Source organism: Channa argus, unplaced genomic scaffold, assembly GCF_033026475.1.
Source record: "Channa argus isolate prfri unplaced genomic scaffold, Channa argus male v1.0 Contig011, whole genome shotgun sequence".
In the NCBI taxonomy this organism is placed as follows: domain Eukaryota; kingdom Metazoa; phylum Chordata; class Actinopteri; order Anabantiformes; family Channidae; genus Channa; species Channa argus.
In genome coordinates, this window is record NW_027125230.1 from 394,652 (window position 1) to 412,544 (window position 17,893).

General features: G+C 42.1%; 20 pseudogenes; all 20 read right to left on the reverse strand.

The window, feature by feature from the left end:
* Positions 1 to 117: 117 nt before the first annotated feature.
* Positions 118 to 236, reverse strand: LOC137111794 (5S ribosomal RNA; annotated as a pseudogene).
* An 857-nt stretch (positions 237 to 1,093) lies between these two features.
* On the reverse strand, positions 1,094 to 1,212 carry LOC137111795 (5S ribosomal RNA; annotated as a pseudogene).
* Positions 1,213 to 2,069: 857 nt separating this feature from the next.
* LOC137111796 (5S ribosomal RNA) lies at positions 2,070 to 2,188 on the reverse strand (annotated as a pseudogene).
* Positions 2,189 to 3,045: 857 nt separating this feature from the next.
* Positions 3,046 to 3,164, reverse strand: LOC137111648 (5S ribosomal RNA; annotated as a pseudogene).
* Positions 3,165 to 4,021: 857 nt separating this feature from the next.
* LOC137112041 (5S ribosomal RNA) lies at positions 4,022 to 4,140 on the reverse strand (annotated as a pseudogene).
* An 857-nt stretch (positions 4,141 to 4,997) lies between these two features.
* Positions 4,998 to 5,116, reverse strand: LOC137112043 (5S ribosomal RNA; annotated as a pseudogene).
* An 857-nt stretch (positions 5,117 to 5,973) lies between these two features.
* LOC137111797 (5S ribosomal RNA) lies at positions 5,974 to 6,092 on the reverse strand (annotated as a pseudogene).
* A 251-nt stretch (positions 6,093 to 6,343) lies between these two features.
* LOC137112090 (5S ribosomal RNA) lies at positions 6,344 to 6,462 on the reverse strand (annotated as a pseudogene).
* An 857-nt stretch (positions 6,463 to 7,319) lies between these two features.
* Positions 7,320 to 7,438, reverse strand: LOC137111597 (5S ribosomal RNA; annotated as a pseudogene).
* Positions 7,439 to 8,295: 857 nt separating this feature from the next.
* On the reverse strand, positions 8,296 to 8,414 carry LOC137112044 (5S ribosomal RNA; annotated as a pseudogene).
* Positions 8,415 to 9,271: 857 nt separating this feature from the next.
* LOC137111799 (5S ribosomal RNA) lies at positions 9,272 to 9,390 on the reverse strand (annotated as a pseudogene).
* Positions 9,391 to 10,247: 857 nt separating this feature from the next.
* On the reverse strand, positions 10,248 to 10,366 carry LOC137111598 (5S ribosomal RNA; annotated as a pseudogene).
* Positions 10,367 to 11,223: 857 nt separating this feature from the next.
* Positions 11,224 to 11,342, reverse strand: LOC137112045 (5S ribosomal RNA; annotated as a pseudogene).
* Positions 11,343 to 12,199: 857 nt separating this feature from the next.
* Positions 12,200 to 12,318, reverse strand: LOC137111800 (5S ribosomal RNA; annotated as a pseudogene).
* Positions 12,319 to 13,175: 857 nt separating this feature from the next.
* On the reverse strand, positions 13,176 to 13,294 carry LOC137111537 (5S ribosomal RNA; annotated as a pseudogene).
* Positions 13,295 to 14,151: 857 nt separating this feature from the next.
* Positions 14,152 to 14,270, reverse strand: LOC137111801 (5S ribosomal RNA; annotated as a pseudogene).
* A 251-nt stretch (positions 14,271 to 14,521) lies between these two features.
* LOC137112091 (5S ribosomal RNA) lies at positions 14,522 to 14,640 on the reverse strand (annotated as a pseudogene).
* Positions 14,641 to 15,497: 857 nt separating this feature from the next.
* Positions 15,498 to 15,616, reverse strand: LOC137111538 (5S ribosomal RNA; annotated as a pseudogene).
* An 857-nt stretch (positions 15,617 to 16,473) lies between these two features.
* Positions 16,474 to 16,592, reverse strand: LOC137111803 (5S ribosomal RNA; annotated as a pseudogene).
* Positions 16,593 to 17,449: 857 nt separating this feature from the next.
* Positions 17,450 to 17,568, reverse strand: LOC137111616 (5S ribosomal RNA; annotated as a pseudogene).
* Between the last annotated feature and the right edge of the window lie 325 nt (positions 17,569 to 17,893).

Sequence of the window (17,893 nt, forward strand, 5' to 3'; positions counted from 1 at the left end):
ACCAATAAAGTAGCAAAACAGCAATGAAAGAACAAAATTTGATGAAAATATAGAACAATTTCTATGAATAAATAGGCAGTAACACCAGCTTGTGCTGCCCGTAAACCCAAGCAAAAAAGCTTACAGCACCTGGTATTCCCAGGCGGTCTTCCTACCAAGTACTAACCAGGCCCGGCTCTATTTGGCTGCCGAGATCGGACGAGATCGGGCGCTTAGAGAGCGGTGTGGCCGTAAGCTGCATTTGACATCATCAACAGCTCTTAAAAACGCTAGAGAAGCAGAATGCATGACACTTGCTAAGAAGAAGATAAATGTGGCAAAGTACAAAGTACTATAACTGTACTGGTCTGTTACGCCCTTGTCTAGGGGGTCAGGGTGCAACATACAAAGATAAATTAGCATGTTCCCTCTCCGATCCCCAAACCAAAATCCAGGATCGAGATGTTCCAACAGAATGATATTTATTTTAAACGAAAGAAAGTGTCAAACAAAACATGACACTACAACTCAGGGCGAACCAAGGCCAACATAATAAACAAAATAAGCCATTTCCCACAGAAAGTGCTAGCTAGCCTGATAGAAATAAACAAACCAAAAGACAGTCGCTAACCCTAACTCCCTAATGTGAAAACAGTCCAAAGAAAATGGCAGTTCACCCCTACAGATTTAATACTATTTACAAAATATACAATTTATAAACAAAACCACGACACAAAACCTAACAATTCAAAAATGCTAAATAAGGTTTGGAAACCAAGAACAGCAAACAGGTGCTGATGCCAGAAAGAGCCTCGCTAGCTGTTGGGAACCGTACTTTTAAAACTCCAGGAAGTGTAGGATGGACCAATCAGCTTCCTGTACTGCCCCCCAATCCGGCCAATCAGGCAGGGCACCTATAAGAACAAGAAAATAAAAACAACACATATGGCCAGGACCGTAACATGGTCTACTAGTAATGAAGCACGATGGTTGGCAAACCAATAAAGTAGCAAAACAGCAATGAAAGAACAAAATTTGATGAAAATATAGAACAATTTCTATGAATAAATAGGCAGTAACACCAGCTTGTGCTGCCCGTAAACCCAAGCAAAAAAGCTTACAGCACCTGGTATTCCCAGGCGGTCTTCCTACCAAGTACTAACCAGGCCCGGCTCTATTTGGCTGCCGAGATCGGACGAGATCGGGCGCTTAGAGAGCGGTGTGGCCGTAAGCTGCATTTGACATCATCAACAGCTCTTAAAAACGCTGGAGAAGTAGAATGCATGACACTTGCTAAGAAGAAGATAAATGTGGCAAAGTACAAAGTACTATAACTGTACTGGTCTGTTACGCCCCTGTCTAGGGGGTCAGGGTGCAACATACAAAGATAAATTAGCATGTTCCCTCTCCGATCCCCAAACCAAAATCCAGGATCGAGATGTTCCAACAGAATGATATTTATTTTAAACGAAAGAAAGTGTCAAACAAAACATGACACTACAACTCAGGGCGAACCAAGGCCAACACAATAAACAAAATAAGCCATTTCCCACAGAAAGTGCTAGCTAGCCTGATAGAAATAAACAAACCAAAAGACAGTCGCTAACCCTAACCCCCTAATGTGAAAACAGTCCAAAGAAAATGGCAGTTCACCCCTACAGATTTAATACTATTTACAAAATATACAATTTATAAACAAAACCACGGCACAAAACCTAACAATTCAAAAATGATAAATAAGGTTTGGAAACCAAGAACAGCAAACAGGTGCTGATGCCAGAAAGAGCCTCGCTAGCTGTTGGGAACCGTACTTTTAAAACTCCAGGAAGTGTAGGATGGACCAATCAGCTTCCTGTACTGCCCCCCAATCCGGCCAATCAGGCAGGGCACTTATAAGAACAAGAAAATAAAAACAACACATATGGCCAGGACCGTAACATGGTCTACTAGTAATGAAGCACGATGGTTTGCAAACCAATAAAGTAGCAAAACAGCAATGAAAGAACAAAATTTGATGAAAATATAGAACAATTTCTATGAATAAATAGGCAGTAACACCAGCTTGTGCTGCTCGTAAACCCAAGCAAAAAAGCTTACAGCACCTGGTATTCCCAGGCGGTCTTCCTACCAAGTACTAACCAGGCCCGGCTCTATTTGGCTGCCGAGATCGGACGAGATCGGGCGCTTAGAGAGCGGTGTGGCCGTAAGCTGCATTTGACATCATCAACAGCTCTTAAAAACGCTGGAGAAGTAGAATGCATGACACTTGCTAAGAAGAAGATAAATGTGGCAAAGTACAAAGTACTATAACTGTACTGGTCTGTTACGCCCCTGTCTAGGGGGTCAGGGTGCAACATACAAAGATAAATTAGCATGTTCCCTCTCCGATCCCCAAACCAAAATCCAGGATCGAGATGTTCCAACAGAATGATATTTATTTTAAACGAAAGAAAGTGTCAAACAAAACATGACACTACAACTCAGGGCGAACCAAGGCCAACATAATAAACAAAATAAGCCATTTCCCACAGAAAGTGCTAGCTAGCCTGATAGAAATAAACAAACCAAAAGACAGTCGCTAACCCTAACTCCCTAATGTGAAAACAGTCCAAAGAAAATGGCAGTTCACCCCTACAGATTTAATACTATTTACAAAATATACAATTTATAAACAAAACCACGGCACAAAACCTAACAATTCAAAAATGCTAAATAAGGTTTGGAAACCAAGAACAGCAAACAGGTGCTGCTGCCAGAAAGAGCCTCGCTAGCTGTTGGGAACCGTACTTTTAAAACTCCAGGAAGTGTAGGATGGACCAATCAGCTTCCTGTACTGCCCCCCAATCCGGCCAATCAGGCAGGGCACCTATAAGAACAAGAAAATAAAAACTACACATATGGCCAGGACCGTAACATGGTCTACTAGTAATGAAGCACGATGGTTGGCAAACCAATAAAGTAGCAAAACAGCAATGAAAGAACAAAATTTGATGAAAATATAGTACAATTTCTATGAATAAATAGGCAGTAACACGAGCTTGTGTTGCCCGTAAACCCAAGCAAAGAAGCTTACAGCACGTGGTATTCCCAGGCGGTCTTCCTACCAAGTACTAACAAGGCCCGGCCCTATTTGGCTGCCGAGATCGGACGGGATCGGGCGCTTAGAGAGCAGTTTGGCCGTAAGCTGCATTTGACATCATCAACAGCTCTTAAAAACGCTGGAGAAGCAGAATGCATGACACTTGCTAAGAAGAAGATAAATGTGGCAAAGTACAAAGTACTATAACTGTACTGGTCTGTTACACCCCTGTCTAGGGGGTCAGGGTGCAACATACAAAGATAAATTAGCATGTTCCCTCTCCGATCCCCAAACCAAAATCCAGGATCGAGATGTTCCAACAGAATGATATTTATTTTAAACGAAAGAAAGTGTCAAACAAAACATGACACTACAACTCAGGGCGAACCAAGGCCAACACAATAAACAAAATAAGCCATTTCCCACAGAAAGTGCTAGCTAGCCTGATAGAAATAAACAAACCAAAAGACAGTCGCTAACCCTAACTCCCTAATGTGAAAACAGTCCAAAGAAAATGGCAGTTCACCCCTACAGATTTAATACTATTTACAAAATATACAATTTATAAACAAAACCACGGCACAAAACCTAACAATTCAAAAATGCTAAATAAGGTTTGGAAACCAAGAACAGCAAACAGGTGCTGATGCCAGAAAGAGCCTGGCTAGCTGTTGGGAACCGTACTTTTAAAACTCCAGGAAGTGTAGGATGGACCAATCAGCTTCCTGTACTGCCCCCCAATCCGGCCAATCAGGCAGGGCACCTATAAGAACAAGAAAATAAAAACAACACATATGGCCAGGACCGTAACATGGTCTACTAGTAATGAAGCACGATGGTTGGCAAACCAATAAAGTAGCAAAACAGCAATGAAAGAACAAAATTTGATGAAAATATAGAACAATTTCTATGAATAAATAGGCAGTAACACCAGCTTGTGCTGCCCGTAAACCCAAGCAAAAAAGCTTACAGCACCTGGTATTCCCAGGCGGTCTTCCTACCAAGTACTAACCAGGCCCGGCCCTATTTGGCTGCCGAGATCGGACGAGATCGGGCGCTTAGAGAGCGGTGTGGCCGTAAGCTGCATTTGACATCATCAACAGCTCTTAAAAACGCTAGAGAAGCAGAATGCATGACACTTGCTAAGAAGAAGATAAATGTGGCAAAGTACAAAGTACTATAACTGTACTGGTCTGTTACGCCCTTGTCTAGGGGGTCAGGGTGCAACATACAAAGATAAATTAGCATGTTCCCTCTCCGATCCCCAAACCAAAATCCAGGATCGAGATGTTCCAACAGAATGATATTTATTTTAAACGAAAGAAAGTGTCAAACAAAACATGACACTACAACTCAGGGCGAACCAAGGCCAACATAATAAACAAAATAAGCCATTTCCCACAGAAAGTGCTAGCTAGCCTGATAGAAATAAACAAACCAAAAGACAGTCGCTAACCCTAACTCCCTAATGTGAAAACAGTCCAAAGAAAATGGCAGTTCACCCCTACAGATTTAATACTATTTACAAAATATACAATTTATAAACAAAACCACGGCACAAAACCTAACAATTCAAAAATGCTAAATAAGGTTTGGAAACCAAGAACAGCAAACAGGTGCTGATGCCAGAAAGAGCCTCGCTAGCTGTTGGGAACCGTACTTTTAAAACTCCAGGAAGTGTAGGATGGACCAATCAGCTTCCTGTACTGCCCCCCAATCCGGCCAATCAGGCAGGGCACCTATAAGAACAAGAAAATAAAAACAACACATATGGCCAGGACCGTAACATGGTCTACTAGTAATGAAGCACGATGGTTGGCAAACCAATAAAGTAGCAAAACAGCAATGAAAGAACAAAATTTGATGAAAATATAGAACAATTTCTATGAATAAATAGGCAGTAACACCAGCTTGTGCTGCCCGTAAACCCAAGCAAAAAAGCTTACAGCACCTGGTATTCCCAGGCGGTCTTCCTACCAAGTACTAACCAGGCCCGGCCCTATTTGGCTGCCGAGATCGGACGAGATCGGGCGCTTAGAGAGCGGTGTGGCCGTAAGCTGCATTTGACATCATCAACAGCTCTTAAAAACGCTAGAGAAGCAGAATGCATGACACTTGCTAAGAAGAAGATAAATGTGGCAAAGTACAAAGTACTATAACTGTACTGGTCTGTTACGCCCTTGTCTAGGGGGTCAGGGTGCAACATACAAAGATAAATTAGCATGTTCCCTCTCCGATCCCCAAACCAAAATCCAGGATCGAGATGTTCCAACAGAATGATATTTATTTTAAACGAAAGAAAGTGTCAAACAAAACATGACACTACAACTCAGGGCGAACCAAGGCCAACATAATAAACAAAATAAGCCATTTCCCACAGAAAGTGCTAGCTAGCCTGATAGAAATAAACAAACCAAAAGACAGTCGCTAACCCTAACTCCCTAATGTGAAAACAGTCCAAAGAAAATGGCAGTTCACCCCTACAGATTTAATACTATTTACAAAATATACAATTTATAAACAAAACCACGGCACAAAACCTAACAATTCAAAAATGCTAAATAAGGTTTGGAAACCAAGAACAGCAAACAGGTGCTGATGCCAGAAAGAGCCTCGCTAGCTGTTGGGAACCGTACTTTTAAAACTCCAGGAAGTGTAGGATGGACCAATCAGCTTCCTGTACTGCCCCCCAATCCGGCCAATCAGGCAGGGCACCTATAAGAACAAGAAAATAAAAACAACACATATGGCCAGGACCGTAACATGGTCTACTAGTAATGAAGCACGATGGTTGGCAAACCAATAAAGTAGCAAAACAGCAATGAAAGAACAAAATTTGATGAAAATATAGAACAATTTCTATGAATAAATAGGCAGTAACACCAGCTTGTGCGGCCCATAAACCCAAGCAAAAAAGCTTACAGCACCTGGTATTCCCAGGCGGTCTTCCTACCAAGTACTAACCAGGCCCGGCTCTATTTGGCTGCCGAGATCGGACGAGATCGGGCGCTTAGAGAGCGGTGTGGCCGTAAGCTGCATTTGACATCATCAACAGCTCTTAAAAACGCTGGAGAAGCAGAATGCATGACACTTGCTAAGAAGAAGATAAATGTGGCAAAGTACTAAAACGGTACTGGTCTAGGAGTAAAGAAGCACGATGGTTGACAAACCAATAAAGTAGCAAAACAGCAATGAAAGAACAAAATTTCATGAAAATATAGAACAATTTCTATGAATAAATCGGCAGTAACACCAGGCTGTGCTGCCCGTAAACCCAAGCAAAAAAGCTTACAGCACCTGGTATTCCTAGGCGGTCTTCCTACCAAGTACTAACCAGGCCCGGCTCTATTTGGCTGCCGAGATCGGACGAGATCGGGCGCTTAGAGAGCGGTGTGGCCGTAAGCTGCATTTGACATCATCAACAGCTCTTAAAAACGCTGGAGAAGCAGAATGCATGACACTTGCTAAGAAGAAGATAAATGTGGCAAAGTACAAAGTACTATAACTGTACTGGTCTGTTACGCCCCTGTCTAGGGGGTCAGGGTGCAACATACAAAGATAAATTAGCATGTTCCCTCTCCGATCCCCAAACCAAAATCCAGGATCGAGATGTTCCAACAGAATGATATTTATTTTAAACGAAAGAAAGTGTCAAACAAAACATGACACTACAACTCAGGGCGAACCAAGGCCAACATAATAAACAAAATAAGCCATTTCCCACAGAAAGTGCTAGCTAGCCTGATAGAAATAAACAAACCAAAAGACAGTCGCTAACCCTAACTCCCTAATGTGAAAACAGTCCAAAGAAAATGGCAGTTCACCCCTACAGATTTAATACTATTTACAAAATATACAATTTATAAACAAAACCACGGCACAAAACCTAACAATTCAAAAATGCTAAATAAGGTTTGGAAACCAAGAACAGCAAACAGGTGCTGCTGCCAGAAAGAGCCTCGCTAGCTGTTGGGAACCGTACTTTTAAAACTCCAGGAAGTGTAGGATGGACCCATCAGCTTCCTGTACTGCCCCCCAATCCGGCCAATCAGGCAGGGCACCTATAAGAACAAGAAAATAAAAACTACACATATGGCCAGGACCGTAACATGGTCTACTAGTAATGAAGCACGATGGTTGGCAAACCAATAAAGTAGCAAAACAGCAATGAAAGAACAAAATTTGATGAAAATATAGTACAATTTCTATGAATAAATAGGCAGTAACACGAGCTTGTGTTGCCCGTAAACCCAAGCAAAGAAGCTTACAGCACGTGGTATTCCCAGGCGGTCTTCCTACCAAGTACTAACAAGGCCCAGCCCTATTTGGCTGCCGAGATCGGACGGGATCGGGCGCTTAGAGAGCAGTTTGGCCGTAAGCTGCATTTGACATCATCAACAGCTCTTAAAAACGCTGGAGAAGCAGAATGCATGACACTTGCTAAGAAGAAGATAAATGTGGCAAAGTACAAAGTACTATAACTGTACTGGTCTGTTACGCCCCTGTCTAGGGGGTCAGGGTGCAACATACAAAGATAAATTAGCATGTTCCCTCTCCGATCCCCAAACCAAAATCCAGGATCGAGATGTTCCAACAGAATGATATTTATTTTAAACGAAAGAAAGTGTCAAACAAAACATGACACTACAACTCAGGGCGAACCAAGGCCAACACAATAAACAAAATAAGCCATTTCCCACAGAAAGTGCTAGCTAGCCTGATAGAAATAAACAAACCAAAAGACAGTCGCTAACCCTAACTCCCTAATGTGAAAACAGTCCAAAGAAAATGGCAGTTCACCCCTACAGATTTAATACTATTTACAAAATATACAATTTATAAACAAAACCACGGCACAAAACCTAACAATTCAAAAATGCTAAATAAGGTTTGGAAACCAAGAACAGCAAACAGGTGCTGATGCCAGAAAGAGCCTCGCTAGCTGTTGGGAACCGTACTTTTAAAACTCCAGGAAGTGTAGGATGGACCAATCAGCTTCCTGTACTGCCCCCCAATCCGGCCAATCAGGCAGGGCACCTATAAGAACAAGAAAATAAAAACAACACATATGGCCAGGACCGTAACATGGTCTACTAGTAATGAAGCACGATGGTTGGCAAACCAATAAAGTAGCAAAACAGCAATGAAAGAACAAAATTTGATGAAAATATAGAACAATTTCTATGAATAAATAGGCAGTAACACCAGCTTGTGCTGCCCGTAAACCCAAGCAAAAAAGCTTACAGCACCTGGTATTCCCAGGCGGTCTTCCTACCAAGTACTAACCAGGCCCGGCCCTATTTGGCTGCCGAGATCGGACGAGATCGGGCGCTTAGAGAGCGGTGTGGCCGTAAGCTGCATTTGACATCATCAACAGCTCTTAAAAACGCTGGAGAAGCAGAATGCATGACACTTGCTAAGAAGAAGATAAATGTGGCAAAGTACAAAGTACTATAACTGTACTGGTCTGTTACGCCCCTGTCTAGGGGGTCAGGGTGCAACATACAAAGATAAATTAGCATGTTCCCTCTCCGATCCCCAAACCAAAATCCAGGATCGAGATGTTCCAACAGAATGATATTTATTTTAAACGAAAGAAAGTGTCAAACAAAACATGACACTACAACTCAGGGCTAACCAAGGCCAACATAATAAACAAAATAAGCCATTTCCCACAGAAAGTGCTAGCTAGCCTGATAGAAATAAACAAACCAAAAGAAAATCGCTAACCCTAACTCCCTAATGTGAAAACAGTCCAAAGAAAATGGCAGTTCACCCCTACAGATTTAATACTATTTACAAAATATACAATTTATAAACAAAACCACGGCACAAAACCTAACAATTCAAAAATGCTAAATAAGGTTTGGAAACCAAGAACAGCAAACAGGTGCTGATGCCAGAAAGAGCCTCGCTAGCTGTTGGGAACCGTACTTTTAAAACTCCAGGAAGTGTAGGATGGACCAATCAGCTTCCTGTACTGCCCCCCAATCCGGCCAATCAGGCAGGGCACCTATAAGAACAACAAAATAAAAACAACACATATGGCCAGGACCGGAACATGGTCTACTAGTAATGAAGCACGATGGTTGACAAACCAATAAAGTAGCAAAACAGCAATGAAAGAACAAAATTTGATGAAAATATAGAACAATTTCTATGAATAAATAGGCAGTAACACCAGCTTGTGCTGCCCGTAAACCCAAGCAAAAAAGCTTACAGCACCTGGTATTCCCAGGCGGTCTTCCTACCAAGTACTAACCAGGCCCGGCTCTATTTGGCTGCCGAGATCGGACGAGATCGGGCGCTTAGAGAGCGGTGTGGCCGTAAGCTGCATTTGACATCATCAACAGCTCTTAAAAACGCTGGAGAAGCAGAATGCATGACACTTGCTAAGAAGAAGATAAATGTGGCAAAGTACAAAGTACTATAACTGTACTGGTCTGTTACGCCCCTGTCTAGGGGGTCAGGGTGCAACATACAAAGATAAATTAGCATGTTCCCTCTCCGATCCCCAAACCAAAATCCAGGATCGAGATGTTCCAACAGAATGATATTTATTTTAAACGAAAGAAAGTGTCAAACAAAACATGACACTACAACTCAGGGCGAACCAAGGCCAACATAATAAACAAAATAAGCCATTTCCCACAGAAAGTGCTAGCTAGCCTGATAGAAATAAACAAACCAAAAGACAGTCGCTAACCCTAACTCCCTAATGTGAAAACAGTCCAAAGAAAATGGCAGTCCACCCCTACAGATTTAATACTATTTACAAAATATACAATTTATAAACAAAACCACGGCACAAAACCTAACAATTCAAAAATGCTAAATAAGGTTTGGAAACCAAGAACAGCAAACAGGTGCTGATGCCAGAAAGAGCCTCGCTAGCTGTTGGGAACCGTACTTTTAAAACTCCAGGAAGTGTAGGATGGACCAATCAGCTTCCTGTACTGCCCCCCAATCCGGCCAATCAGGCAGGGCACCTATAAGAACAAGAAAATAAAAACTACACATATGGCCAGGACCGTAACATGGTCTACTAGTAATGAAGCACGATGGTTGGCAAACCAATAAAGTAGCAAAACAGCAATGAAAGAACAAAATTTGATGAAAATATAGTACAATTTCTATGAATAAATAGGCAGTAACACGAGCTTGTGTTGCCCGTAAACCCAAGCAAAGAAGCTTACAGCACGTGGTATTCCCAGGCGGTCTTCCTACCAAGTACTAACAAGGCCCAGCCCTATTTGGCTGCCGAGATCGGACGGGATCGGGCGCTTAGAGAGCAGTTTGGCCGTAAGCTGCATTTGACATCATCAACAGCTCTTAAAAACGCTGGAGAAGCAGAATGCATGACACTTGCTAAGAAGAAGATAAATGTGGCAAAGTACAAAGTACTATAACTGTACTGGTCTGTTACGCCCCTGTCTAGGGGGTCAGGGTGCAACATACAAAGATAAATTAGCATGTTCCCTCTCCGATCCCCAAACCAAAATCCAGGATCGAGATGTTCCAACAGAATGATATTTATTTTAAACGAAAGAAAGTGTCAAACAAAACATGACACTACAACTCAGGGCGAACCAAGGCCAACACAATAAACAAAATAAGCCATTTCCCACAGAAAGTGCTAGCTAGCCTGATAGAAATAAACAAACCAAAAGACAGTCGCTAACCCTAACTCCCTAATGTGAAAACAGTCCAAAGAAAATGGCAGTTCACCCCTACAGATTTAATACTATTTACAAAATATACAATTTATAAACAAAACCACGGCACAAAACCTAACAATTCAAAAATGCTAAATAAGGTTTGGAAACCAAGAACAGCAAACAGGTGCTGATGCCAGAAAGAGCCTCGCTAGCTGTTGGGAACCGTACTTTTAAAACTCCAGGAAGTGTAGGATGGACCAATCAGCTTCCTGTACTGCCCCCCAATCCGGCCAATCAGGCAGGGCACCTATAAGAACAAGAAAATAAAAACAACACATATGGCCAGGACCGTAACATGGTCTACTAGTAATGAAGCACGATGGTTGGCAAACCAATAAAGTAGCAAAACAGCAATGAAAGAACAAAATTTGATGAAAATATAGAACAATTTCTATGAATAAATAGGCAGTAACACCAGCTTGTGCTGCCCGTAAACCCAAGCAAAAAAGCTTACAGCACCTGGTATTCCCAGGCGGTCTTCCTACCAAGTACTAACCAGGCCCGGCCCTATTTGGCTGCCGAGATCGGACGAGATCGGGCGCTTAGAGAGCGGTGTGGCCGTAAGCTGCATTTGACATCATCAACAGCTCTTAAAAACGCTGGAGAAGCAGAATGCATGACACTTGCTAAGAAGAAGATAAATGTGGCAAAGTACAAAGTACTATAACTGTACTGGTCTGTTACGCCCCTGTCTAGGGGGTCAGGGTGCAACATACAAAGATAAATTAGCATGTTCCCTCTCCGATCCCCAAACCAAAATCCAGGATCGAGATGTTCCAACAGAATGATATTTATTTTAAACGAAAGAAAGTGTCAAACAAAACATGACACTACAACTCAGGGCTAACCAAGGCCAACATAATAAACAAAATAAGCCATTTCCCACAGAAAGTGCTAGCTAGCCTGATAGAAATAAACAAACCAAAAGAAAATCGCTAACCCTAACTCCCTAATGTGAAAACAGTCCAAAGAAAATGGCAGTTCACCCCTACAGATTTAATACTATTTACAAAATATACAATTTATAAACAAAACCACGGCACAAAACCTAACAATTCAAAAATGCTAAATAAGGTTTGGAAACCAAGAACAGCAAACAGGTGCTGATGCCAGAAAGAGCCTCGCTAGCTGTTGGGAACCGTACTTTTAAAACTCCAGGAAGTGTAGGATGGACCAATCAGCTTCCTGTACTGCCCCCCAATCCGGCCAATCAGGCAGGGCACCTATAAGAACAACAAAATAAAAACAACACATATGGCCAGGACCGGAACATGGTCTACTAGTAATGAAGCACGATGGTTGACAAACCAATAAAGTAGCAAAACAGCAATGAAAGAACAAAATTTGATGAAAATATAGAACAATTTCTATGAATAAATAGGCAGTAACACCAGCTTGTGCTGCCCGTAAACCCAAGCAAAAAAGCTTACAGCACCTGGTATTCCCAGGCGGTCTTCCTACCAAGTACTAACCAGGCCCGGCTCTATTTGGCTGCCGAGATCGGACGAGATCGGGCGCTTAGAGAGCGGTGTGGCCGTAAGCTGCATTTGACATCATCAACAGCTCTTAAAAACGCTGGAGAAGCAGAATGCATGACACTTGCTAAGAAGAAGATAAATGTGGCAAAGTACAAAGTACTATAACTGTACTGGTCTGTTACGCCCCTGTCTAGGGGGTCAGGGTGCAACATACAAAGATAAATTAGCATGTTCCCTCTCCGATCCCCAAACCAAAATCCAGGATCGAGATGTTCCAACAGAATGATATTTATTTTAAACGAAAGAAAGTGTCAAACAAAACATGACACTACAACTCAGGGCGAACCAAGGCCAACATAATAAACAAAATAAGCCATTTCCCACAGAAAGTGCTAGCTAGCCTGATAGAAATAAACAAACCAAAAGACAGTCGCTAACCCTAACTCCCTAATGTGAAAACAGTCCAAAGAAAATGGCAGTCCACCCCTACAGATTTAATACTATTTACAAAATATACAATTTATAAACAAAACCACGGCACAAAACCTAACAATTCAAAAATGCTAAATAAGGTTTGGAAACCAAGAACAGCAAACAGGTGCTGATGCCAGAAAGAGCCTCGCTAGATGTTGGGAACCGTACTTTTAAAACTCCAGGAAGTGTAGGATGGACCAATCAGCTTCCTGTACTGCCCCCCAATCCGGCCAATCAGGCAGGGCACTTATAAGAACAAGAAAATAAAAACAACACATATGGCCAGGACCGTAACATGGTCTACTAGTAATGAAGCACGATGGTTGGCAAACCAATAAAGTAGCAAAACAGCAATGAAAGAACAAAATTTGATGAAAATATAGAACAATTTCTATGAATAAATAGGCAGTAACACCAGCTTGTGCTGCCCGTAAACCCAAGCAAAGAAGCTTACAGCACGTGGTATTCCCAGGCGGTCTTCCTACCAAGTACTAACAAGGCCCGGCCCTATTTGGCTGCCGAGATCGGACGGGATCGGGCGCTTAGAGAGCGGTGTGGCCGTAAGCTGCATTTGACATCATCAACAGCTCTTAAAAACGCTAGAGAAGCAGAATGCATGACACTTGCTAAGAAGAAGATAAATGTGGCAAAGTACAAAGTACTATAACTGTACTGGTCTGTTACGCCCCTGTCTAGGGGGTCAGGGTGAAACATACAAAGATAAATTAGCATGTTCCCTCTCCGATCCCCAAACCAAAATCCAGGATCGAGATGTTCCAACAGAATGATATTTATTTTAAACGAAAGAAAGTGTCAAACAAAACATGACACTACAACTCAGGGCGAACCAAGGCCAACATAATAAACAAAATAAGCCATTTCCCACAGAAAGTGCTAGCTAGCCTGATAGAAATAAACAAACCAAAAGACAGTCGCTAACCCTAACTCCCTAATGTGAAAACAGTCCAAAGAAAATGGCAGTTCACCCCTACAGATTTAATACTATTTACAAAATATACAATTTATAAACAAAACCACGGCACAAAACCTAACAATTCAAAAATGCTAAATAAGGTTTGGAAACCAAGAACAGCAAACAGGTGCTGATGCCAGAAAGAGCCTCGCTAGCTGTTGGGAACCGTACTTTTAAAACTCCAGGAAGTGTAGGATGGACCAATCAGCTTCCTGTACTGCCCTCCGATCCGGCCAATCAGGCAGGGCACCTATAAGAACAAGAAAATAAAAACAACACATATGGCCAGGACCGTAACATGGTCTACTAGTAATGAAGCACGATGGTTGGCAAACCAATAAAGTAGCAAAACAGCAATGAAAGAACAAAATTTGATGAAAATATAGAACAATTTCTATGAATAAATAGGCAGTAACACCAGCTTGTGCTGCCCGTAAACCCAAGCAAAAAAGCTTACAGCACCTGGTATTCCCAGGCGGTCTTCCTACCAAGTACTAACCAGGCCCGGCTCTATTTGGCTGCCGAGATCGGACGAGATCGGGCGCTTAGAGAGCGGTGTGGCCGTAAGCTGCATTTGACATCATCAACAGCTCTTAAAAACGCTGGAGAAGCAGAATGCATGACACTTGCTAAGAAGAAGATAAATGTGGCAAAGTACTAAAACGGTACTGGTCTAGTAGTAAAGAAGCACGATGGTTGACAAACCAATAAAGTAGCAAAACAGCAATGAAAGAACAAAATTTCATGAAAATATAGAACAATTTCTATGAATAAATCGGCAGTAACACCAGGCTGTGCTGCCCGTAAACCCAAGCAAAAAAGCTTACAGCACCTGGTATTCCTAGGCGGTCTTCCTACCAAGTACTAACCAGGCCCGGCTCTATTTGGCTGCCGAGATCGGACGAGATCGGGCGCTTAGAGAGCGGTGTGGCCGTAAGCTGCATTTGACATCATCAACAGCTCTTAAAAACGCTGGAGAAGCAGAATGCATGACACTTGCTAAGAAGAAGATAAATGTGGCAAAGTACAAAGTACTATAACTGTACTGGTCTGTTACGCCCCTGTCTAGGGGGTCAGGGTGCAACATACAAAGATAAATTAGCATGTTCCCTCTCCGATCCCCAAACCAAAATCCAGGATCGAGATGTTCCAACAGAATGATATTTATTTTAAACGAAAGAAAGTGTCAAACAAAACATGACACTACAACTCAGGGCGAACCAAGGCCAACATAATAAACAAAATAAGCCATTTCCCACAGAAAGTGCTAGCTAGCCTGATAGAAATAAACAAACCAAAAGACAGTCGCTAACCCTAACTCCCTAATGTGAAAACAGTCCAAAGAAAATGGCAGTCCACCCCTACAGATTTAATACTATTTACAAAATATACAATTTATAAACAAAACCACGGCACAAAACCTAACAATTCAAAAATGCTAAATAAGGTTTGGAAACCAAGAACAGCAAACAGGTGCTGATGCCAGAAAGAGCCTCGCTAGCTGTTGGGAACCGTACTTTTAAAACTCCAGGAAGTGTAGGATGGACCAATCAGCTTCCTGTACTGCCCCCCAATCCGGCCAATCAGGCAGGGCACTTATAAGAACAAGAAAATAAAAACAACACATATGGCCAGGACCGTAACATGGTCTACTAGTAATGAAGCACGATGGTTGGCAAACCAATAAAGTAGCAAAACAGCAATGAAAGAACAAAATTTGATGAAAATATAGAACAATTTCTATGAATAAATAGGCAGTAACACCAGCTTGTGCTGCCCGTAAACCCAAGCAAAGAAGCTTACAGCACGTGGTATTCCCAGGCGGTCTTCCTACCAAGTACTAACAAGGCCCGGCCCTATTTGGCTGCCGAGATCGGACGGGATCGGGCGCTTAGAGAGCGGTGTGGCCGTAAGCTGCATTTGACATCATCAACAGCTCTTAAAAACGCTAGAGAAGCAGAATGCATGACACTTGCTAAGAAGAAGATAAATGTGGCAAAGTACAAAGTACTATAACTGTACTGGTCTGTTACGCCCCTGTCTAGGGGGTCAGGGTGAAACATACAAAGATAAATTAGCATGTTCCCTCTCCGATCCCCAAACCAAAATCCAGGATCGAGATGTTCCAACAGAATGATATTTATTTTAAACGAAAGAAAGTGTCAAACAAAACATGACACTACAACTCAGGGCGAACCAAGGCCAACATAATAAACAAAATAAGCCATTTCCCACAGAAAGTGCTAGCTAGCCTGATAGAAATAAACAATCCAAAAGACAGTCGCTAACCCTAACTCCCTAATGTGAAAACAGTCCAAAGAAAATGGCAGTTCACCCCTACAGATTTAATACTATTTACAAAATATACAATTTATAAACAAAACCACGGCACAAAACCTAACAATTCAAAAATGCTAAATAAGGTTTGGAAACCAAGAACAGCAAACAGGTGCTTATGCCAGAAAGAGCCTCGCTAGCTGTTGGGAACCGTACTTTTAAAACTCCAGGAAGTGTAGGATGGACCAATCAGCTTCCTGTACTGCCCCCCAATCCGGCCAATCAGGCAGGGCACCTATAAGAACAACAAAATAAAAACAACACATATGGCCAGGACCGTAACATGGTCTACTAGTAATGAAGCACGATGGTTGGCAAACCAATAAAGTAGCAAAACAGCAATGTAAGAACAAAATTTGATGAAAATATAGAACAATTTCTATGAATAAATAGGCAGTAACACCAGCTTGTGCTGCCCGTAAACCCAAGCAAAAAAGCTTACAGCACCTGGTATTCCCAGGCGGTCTTCCTACCAAGTACTAACCAGGCCCGGCTCTATTTGGCTGCCGAGATCGGACGAGATCGGGCGCTTAGAGAGCGGTGTGGCCGTAAGCTGCATTTGACATCATCAACAGCTCTTAAAAACGCTGGAGAAGTAGAATGCATGACACTTGCTAAGAAGAAGATAAATGTGGCAAAGTACAAAGTACTATAACTGTACTGGTCTGTTACGCCCCTGTCTAGGGGGTCAGGGTGCAACATACAAAGATAAATTAGCATGTTCCCTCTCCGATCCCCAAACCAAAATCCAGGATCGAGATGTTCCAACAGAATGATATTTATTTTAAACGAAAGAAAGTGTCAAACAAAACATGACACTACAACTCAGGGCGAACCAAGGCCAACATAATAAACAAAATAAGCCATTTCCCACAGAATGTGCTAGCTAGCCTGATAGAAATAAACAAACCAAAAGACAGTCGCTAACCCTAACTCCCTAATGTGAAAACAGTCCAAAGAAAATGGCAGTTCACCCCTACAGATTTAATACTATTTACAAAATATACAATTTATAAACAAAACCACGGCACAAAACCTAACAATTCAAAAATGCTAAATAAGGTTTGGAAACCAAGAACAGCAAACAGGTGCTGCTGCCAGAAAGAGCCTCGCTAGCTGTTGGGAACCGTACTTTTAAAACTCCAGGAAGTGAAGGATGGACCAATCAGCTTCCTGTACTGCCCCCCAATCCGGCCAATCAGGCAGGGCACCTATAAGAACAAGAAAATAAAAACTACACATATGGCCAGGACCGTAACATGGTCTACTAGTAATGAAGCACGATGGTTGGCAAACCAATAAAGTAGCAAAACAGCAATGAAAGAACAAAATTTGATGAAAATATAGTACAATTTCTATGAATAAATAGGCAGTAACACGAGCTTGTGTTGCCCGTAAACCCAAGCAAAGAAGCTTACAGCACGTGGTATTCCCAGGCGGTCTTCCTACCAAGTACTAACAAGGCCCGGCCCTATTTGGCTGCCGAGATCGGACGGGATCGGGCGCTTAGAGAGCAGTGTGGCCGTAAGCTGCATTTGACATCATCAACAGCTCTTAAAAACGCTGGAGAAGCAGAATGCATGACACTTGCTAAGAAGAAGATAAATGTGGCAAAGTACAAAGTACTATAACTGTACTGGTCTGTTACGCCCCTGTCTAGGGGGTCAGGGTGCAACATACAAAGATAAATTAGCATGTTCCCTCTCCGATCCCCAAACCAAAATCCAGGATCGAGATGTTCCAACAGAATGATATTTATTTTAAACGAAAGAAAGTGTCAAACAAAACATGACACTACAACTCAGGGCGAACCAAGGCCAACATAATAAACAAAATAAGCCATTTCCCACAGAAT